General features: G+C 40.6%; 1 pseudogene; it reads right to left on the bottom strand.

The window, feature by feature from the left end:
* Nucleotides 1-348: 348 nt before the first annotated feature.
* On the bottom strand, nucleotides 349-1,654 carry LOC100139132 (translation initiation factor IF-3, mitochondrial-like; annotated as a pseudogene).
* Nucleotides 1,655-8,338: the final 6,684 nt, after the last annotated feature.

Raw genomic sequence — 8,338 nt, 5'->3', positions numbered from 1 at the left:
TGAGCTTGCTAATTCTCTCTTCCATATGATCTGTTCTATTTCCAAAGCTTTCTAATGCATTCTTTAACTTATTTATTGAGTGCTTCAGCTCCAGAATTTCTACTTGTTTCTTTTTTAGAATTTCAGTCTCTTTAGTAAAGTACTCCTCTGTTTGTTGGTTTTTATTTCTGAGGTCATTGAACTTCCCTTCTGAATTTTCTTTAGTTTGTTGGATTTCTTCATAACAGCTCTTTGAAAGTCCTTATGTAGATCATAATGGTCCATGTCTTTGAGTTTGGTTGCTGGAAAACTGCCATTTTCTTTTTGTGACACCGTAATACTGTGATTTTTCATAGTGTTAGATGAGAAGTGTCTCTGCCACTGCATTTGACACAGTGAACACCTTTCGAACTTAGGCAAGGCTTGGGTCACTTCAATTATAATAGTTCAATAGATTGATAGTTAGGAGCCTTTTTCTTTTCTTTTTTCTATCTCTCAGAAGCATGTTTTTTTATTAAAAATCACTGGTGCAGGACATCAGATGCTCCATCCTTCCCATTTTCCCTGTTCACAGTGTCTCTTCTCTGGGTACCCTGAGCTGCTGTCCACGCATTCTCCTCCTTTTTGCTCAAGAGACCAAGAACACACATCACAGCCTTGTCACCTCTAATGGGCTAAGGCTTGGATGAGAAAGTTGCTAGACAGAAGACATTGTCTGGAGGATTCTATTGTTTCCTGCATTTTTTTTTTTTTTTTCGGGCTTGCCTGCATTCTTCCCTTTCTTTATTGTAATCTGAACTTTGTACTTTTTTTTTGATCCACTGCTGAATCTGTTTGCTCTTTGTATCCAAATCATATTGTCCAACGTTTGAAGAAAAAGTCAGTTCCTTTGCCAGGGTGGGTCTGGCTTGAGTTCAGCCCTCTCCATCTTTCTGAGCCACAGCTGCACCTGATGGATCTGTGAGCCCGTCAGGAGCTGATACGGGGTGGGTTCCACCCCTCTTCACCAGCCATAGGTCCCGATGGGCAGCCATGAGCCTGACTGCACTCGCTCTGTGCGTGTGGTCCTTGCCCTGCTCCTCCACGTGAATGATAACGCACGTGAATGATAACGTGAATGATAACGCTTGTTGATTTTTCTCCCAACGTTACTGAAAGACATCTCATCCCTTTTTTTTTTTTTTCCCTTCCCTCGTCCTGGGTGTCTTCAGTACTAAAAGCTTTTGTGTGAACGAGGCAGGCTGGTACTGGGGACCACTGTACGGGCACTGGATTCTGTAGGATGTACTTACCCAAACATCTTCTAATGCAGTTGTTCTCAGTCTATCTGGCTTGTGATGTGAACTTCTTCAGGAAAAGAGCAGCCATCCTTTTTAGGAAGAACCGTAATCATCCCCAGTGGATGGCATTTAGTGGAGTTCAGTTCAGTTTAGTTCAGTTGCTCAGTCGTGTCCGACTCTTTGCGACCCCATGAATCACAGCATGCCAGGCCTCCCTGTCCATCACCAACTCCCGGAGTTCAATCAAACTCATGTCCATCGAGTCAGTGATGCCATCCAGCCATCTCATCCTCTGTCGTCTGCTTCTCCTCCTGCCCCCAATTCCCCCCCATCAGGGTCTTTTCTGAGTCAACTCTTCACATGAGGTGGCCAAAGTATTGGAGTTTCAGCTTCAACATCAGTCCTTCCAAAGAACACCCAGGACTCATCTCCTTTAAGATGGACTGGTTGGATGTCCTTGCAGTCCAAGGGACTCTCAAGAGACTTCTTCAACACCACAGTTCAAAAGCATCAATTCTTCAGCGCTCAGCTTTCTTCACAGTCCAACTCTCACATCCATACATGACCACTGGAAAAACCATAGCCTTGACTAGACAGACCTATGTTGGCAACGTAATATCTCTGCTTTTTAATATGCTATCTAGATTGGTCATAACTTTCCTTCCAAGGAGTAAGCATCTTTTAATTTCATGGCTGCAATCTCCATCTGCCGTGATTTTGGAGCCCCAAAAAACAAAGTCTGACACTGTTTCCACTGTTTCCCCATCTATTTCCCAAAGTGATGGGACCAGATGCCATGATCTTAGTTTTCTGAATGTTGAGCTTTAAGCAAAACTTTTCACTCTCCTCTTTCACTTTCATCAAGAGGCTTTCTAGTTCCTCGTCACTTTCTGCCATAGGGTGGTGCCATCTGCATATCTGAGGTTATTGATATTTCTCCCAGCAATCTTGATTACAGCTTGTGCTTCTTCCAGCCCAGCGTTTTTCATGATGTACTCTGCATATAAGTTAAATGAGCAAGGTGACAACATACAGCCTTGATGTACTCCTTTTCCTATTTGGAACCAGTCTGTTGTTCCATGTCCAGTTCTAACTGTTGCTTCCTGACCTGCATATAGGTTTCTCAAGAGGCAGGTCAGGTGGTCTGGTATTCCCATCTCTTTCACAATTTTCCACAGTTTATTGTGATCCACACAGTCAAAGGCTTTGGCATAGTCAATAAAGCAGAAATAGATGTTTTTCTGGAACTCTCTTGCTTTTTCCATGATCCAGCAGATGTTGAGAATTTGATCTCTGCTTCCTCTGCCTTTTCTAAAACCAGCTTGAACATCTGGAAGTTCACGGTTCAAGTATTGCTGAAGCCTGGGTTGGAGAATTTTGAGCATTACTTTGCTAGCATGTGAGATGAGTGCTATTGTGTGGTAGTTTGAGCCTTCTTTGGCATTGCCTTTCTTTGGGATTGGAATGAAAACTGACCTTTTCCAGTTCTGAATGCCAGCTAATACTTGAAATGGGATCACTGAAAAACTCCACATCCTACGAGTACCGGAAGACAGACTGACAGATGTCCCCAGAGCCGGTCTCCTATGGTCATGGTTCCTCTCCTGCAGCTCCTGCTTCTGTCCTAACTCCTTTTTCCGGGGCTCTTCAGCAACAACCCTGACTGTCCTATACCAGGCCACTGATTGATAAGGTTTGGCTAAAGCAGCCTGCAAACAGGCTCTGGGGTGCGACCCCTTCACCTTCCATAGTGTGGAGTCTATCTTTTGCTTTCTAGATAGAGAACAAGATTTTAGTCTTTTTACTTTTTCTTATTGGAACTGATTTCTGGTAATGTTGGGAGTTATGCATTAAAAAAAGAAAAAGATGGTGGCAGAGCAGGGTGAAGTGTGTACTTAACACTGGGGACTTCGAGTATGCCCACAACTTGGTAGGAAGATCCTCTAGCTGGGGGTCCCAGAAGCCAGGGTACAGTCCTCTTGCTTTCTGAGGCAGACAACAGGAGATATTTTGCTTCTATTCTCTCTGTCTACCTATTTCCCTTTCCTTTCCTTCCCCGTAGACAGTGCAGTCTCCCCTCAGGAAGCACCTACTCCCTCCTGCTGTACACACGTGGCGAAGTGGGCCCCCATTCACCGCCTTCATCCTCCACCCTTCTCTAACAGAAAAAGGGCACCAGCACACAGCTGGACTAGCAACCAGCTTCTCTTCCATCACTGCCTCTGGCCACTCCTGGCCTCTCTGCAACTCTCCTTGGTCCACCACCTCCTCCATGATCCAATCCACCCACTTTTGGGTGCATAGATGAATGAATCTCTCAGGTGCCTGATACTCTTTGCAGAGGTACTTTTTTTTGCTTTTTGTTTTTTTTTTTTTATTTTGGTTATAGTTGTCTGATTAGTTGTAAATCGAAGGCTAGATTAAAAAAAGCATTGATTCACATCACCATGATGCTGATTTCACTTCAACTGTCTCTTTTACACGATTAAGAAGGATTGGAATATGGAAAAGACCTCACAATTAGAAATATGCATATATATTCCAATTGTCCATCTTTAAATATATTAGCATCATTTCTGTGTGACCATATTTTTTCAAATATAATATGTTGCATAAATCATTTTTCATGATACCTACTCTAATCATTCTACTTCTGCTTTCTATCTCTGAAACTATTGCTGTTAACTCAGGCTCCAGTCGTCTCTAAAGATTGCCTTTTTCTAATGTCCCCTATCTGATCAGTGATTTTTCCTTTTCAATACCTCTTACAACTTCCCATTTCTTTCCATTTCTGTTCAGGCCCTTATCACTTCTCACCTGGATTACTTCAATAAAATTATAATTGGTCTCTAGGTTTCAGGCACTTCTCTTCACTCTCCATCTTGCTTACTATTGATAGATTAATCTTCCTAAAAGGCCTACAACACACTTTTCATCATGTCATTTCACTGTTCAAAAATCTCCAGTGAGAACATAGAAAAATGAAAATAGATCATTTGCTTGAGAAGGGATGTAAGGCCATGTTATTTTTTCTTTTGCTTTTCTTTTTAAATCCTACATAATTTTTGCAATGTTGCTTTGTGTAATTAGTATAATAAAATTAATTATCTGAAAGTTAAAATTCTAGTAACCTCTACCATATACTTCCAACGTTCTTTACTACTTCTTATTCCACCACTCCAGTAAATAAAACTTACATTCCCTCTACTTTAAAACTATAAAAATTACAACCTTGATTTTTTTTTAACTTAAATCCCAATCATATGTAAATTTCTTAATTATATTAGCTGGAAATAATTCCTTTGTATATACACAAACCTAATTTCTTGTGAGAACAAATCATTTGACCCTCATCACTTTAAGTTTTTCATTAGTATTTATGTTTTCATCTCAATTTTTCCTTTCTCCTCTAAGTGAAAAAAAAAAGCACACCCTTAAGAATAAGAACTCTTCCTCTTCTCTAAACTAGGGGCCACAGTAACTTGAAAACACACCATAGGCATTTAACAAATATATATGTTTCATTAAATCAATGATCAAATGCTTCAAAGGCAATTGGGTATTTGCTCATGGAGTACCTTTTCATTTTTGTTTTAAAATTAAAACCAGAAGCCAAGAAACAGAAGCCTTTGAGAACACTTTCAAAAGAGCCAGCATTATAGAAATTGTTCAATCTAGTATCTAAAGACTGAGTATAAATGTGACACATCCAATTGTCATGTTTGTTGAACAATTCATTTATTGAGTACAAATGGGATGCTCTTCTCTCATCTACTTAAGTCAGAAGGTATCACTCAGCATCTGGCTCTTCAAACTGATCACAAGATGCAGAGAATATGAGCAGCACTCTAATTGTCCCTTTGCTGGGCTTTAGTTTCATGAGTATCACTCAGAGATCAACACTAACTTGAATTGCTATCATTGTGGAGCCTGGATAGGAGAAAGGAAGTCAAGAAACACCTGGAGTAACAGGCAAATTTGGCCTTGGAATACGGAATGAAGCAGGGCAAAGACCGATAGAGTTTTGCCAAGAAAATGCACTGGTCATAACAAACACCCTCTTCCAACAACACAAGAGAAGACTCTATACATGGACATCACCAGATGGTCAACACCGAAATCAGATTGATTATATTCTTTGCAGCCAAAGATGGAAAAGCTCTATACAGTCAGCAAAAACAAGACCAGGAACTGACTGTGGCTCAGACCATGAACTTCTTATTGCCAAATTCAGACTTAAATTGAAGAAAGTAGGGAAACCCACTAGACCATTCAGGTATGACCTAAATCAAATCCCTTATGATTATACAGTGGAAGTGAGAAATAGATTTAAGGGCCTAGATCTGATAGACAGAGTGCCTGATGAACTATGGGATGAGGTTCCTGACATTGTACAGGAGATAGGGATCAAGATCATTCCCATAGAAAAGAAATGCAAAAAAGCAAAATGGCTGTCTGGAGAGGCCTTACAAATAGCTGTGAAAAGAAGAGAAGAGAAAAGCAAAAGAGAAAAGGAAAGATATAAACATCTGAATGCAGAGTTCCAAAGAATAGCAAGAAGAGATAAGAAAGCCTTCTTCAGCGATCAATGCAAAGAAATAGAGGAAAACAATAGAATGGGAAAGACTAGAGATCTCTTCAAGAAAATCAGAGATACCAAAGGAACATTTCATGCAAAGATGAGCTCGATAAAGGACAGAAATGGTATGGACCTAACAGAAGCAGAAGATATTAAGAAGAGATGGCAAGAATACACAGAAGAACTGTACAAAAAAGATCTTCATGACCCAGATAATCACGATGGTGTGATCACTGACCTAGAGCCAGACATCCTGGAATGTGAAGTCAAGTGGGACTTAGAAAGCATCACTACGAACAAAGCTAGTGGAAGTGATGGAATTCCAGTTGAGCTATTCCAAATCCTGAAAGATGATGCTGTGAAAGTGCTGCACTCAATATGCCAGCAAATGTGGAAAACTCAGCAGTGGCCACAGAACTGGAAAAGGTCAGTTTTCATTCCAATCCCAAAGAAAGGCAATGCCAAAGAAGGCTCAAACTACCGCACAATTGCACTCATTTCACACGCTAGTAAAGTAATGCTCAAAATTCTCCAAGCCAGGCTTCAGAAATATGTGAACCATGAACTTCCTGATGTTCAAACTGGTTTTAGAAAAGGCAGAGGAACTAGAGATCAAATTGCCAACATCCGCTGGATCATGGAAAAAGCAAGAGAGTTCCAGAAAAACATCTATTTCTGCTTTATTGACTATGCCAAAGCCTTTGACTGTGTGGATCACAATAAACTGTGGAAAATTCTGAAAGAGATGGGAATACCAGACCATCTGATCTGCCTCTTGAGAAATTTGTATGCAGGTCAGGAAGCAACAGTTAGAACTGGACATGGAAAAACAGACTGCTTCCAAATAGGAAAGGAGTTCGTCAAGGCTGTATATTGTCACCCTGTTTATTTAACTTATATGCAGAGTACATCATGAGAAATGCTGGACTGGAAGAAACACAAGCTGGAATCAAGATTGCCGGGAGAAATATCAATCACCTCAGATATGCAGATGACACCACCCTTATGGCAGAAAGTGAAGAAGAACTAAAAGGCCTATTGATGAAAGTGAAAGGAGAGTGAAAAAGTTGGCTTAAAGCTCAACATTCAGAAAACGAAGATCATGGCATCCGGTCCCACCACTTCATGGGAAATAGATGGGGAAACAGTGAAAACAGTGTCAGACTTTATTTTTCTGGGCTCCAAAATCACTACAGATGGTGACTGCAGCCATGAAATTAAAAGACGCTTACTCCTTGGAAGGAAAGTTATGACCAACCTAGATAGCATATTCAAAAGCAGAGACATTACTTTGACAATAAAGTCCGGCTAGTCAAGGCTATGGTTTTTCCTGTGGTCATTTATGGATGTGAGAGTTGGACTGTGAAGAAGGCTGAGTGCCGAAGAATTGATGCTTTTGAACTGTGGTGTTGGAGAAGACTCTTGAGAGTCCCTTGGACTGCAAGGAGATCCAACCAGTCCATTCTGAATGAGACCAGCCCTGGGATTTCTTTGGAAGGAATAATACTAAAGCTGAAACTCCAGTACTTTGGCCACCTCATGAGAAGAGTTGACTCATTGGAAAGATGCTGGGAGGGATTGGGGGCAGGAGGAGAAGGGGACGCCAGAGGATGAGATGGCTGAATGGCATCACTGACTCGATGGACGTGAGTCTGAGTGAACTCCGGGAGTTGGTGATGGATAGGGAGGCCTGGTGTGCTGTGATTCATGGGATGGCAAAGAGTCAGACATGACTAAGCGACTGATCTGATCTGATCTGAAAGAAATATTTAATTGCTGTGGCATATGTATGAAGTGTGACAACTTAACAGTAGTCTAAGGGGAGGGGAAGACTTGTAAATATATAAATAATTATGACATCTTTTCCCTTCTCTTCCAATGAAACAACTAAGCTAGGTCAAAGAAAACAAATGAATATATCTAGCTCCTTGTAGAGATACACTGATATTTTTACTACACATTTAATCCATGTTTCACTGCAGTAAGCAATACAGGTGAACATCTGATTATTCAATCATCTGATATTCTTCACAAAAGCTGGAAATTACACTCATTGTAATCTTGTGTTAGCAGGCAGTAAACATAGCTTGAAGCTGGCCACGTGGCTGTTTGTAAAATGCTGGGAAATTGCCTGAGGATGTAGAATAGCTCTTTTGGCCTCTACTTTCCACCTCAGTTCAGCAAAAGAGAGAGGTGGCAATACACCCAGTACCTCAGCTACCAGTTTCTGCATCTGTCAGCTTTATACCCTAGAAAAATCTTAACTGAACCATCACTTATTGAACAGATTTCCACATACTAAACCTGAGGAAGTAGTTTCAGCCCACTGGTGGTATAGCCAGTGCTAACCACAGTGACCACTGAATTCTTCTTAAAAATTATTTTTTTTAAAAAAAAAGCTAGATCAAATCGTGTAAGAAAATGTTTCCTTGCTTTAACTGAAACACAATGAGTAACAGATCTGTAAAATACAGAAATTTCTATTTAGTTCTTTCTGTTC

Source organism: Bos taurus, chromosome 2, assembly GCF_002263795.3.
Source record: "Bos taurus isolate L1 Dominette 01449 registration number 42190680 breed Hereford chromosome 2, ARS-UCD2.0, whole genome shotgun sequence".
In the NCBI taxonomy this organism is placed as follows: domain Eukaryota; kingdom Metazoa; phylum Chordata; class Mammalia; order Artiodactyla; family Bovidae; genus Bos; species Bos taurus.
Note: the sequence above shows the minus strand (reverse complement) of the source record. Positions and strands in the feature narration are given on the sequence as shown.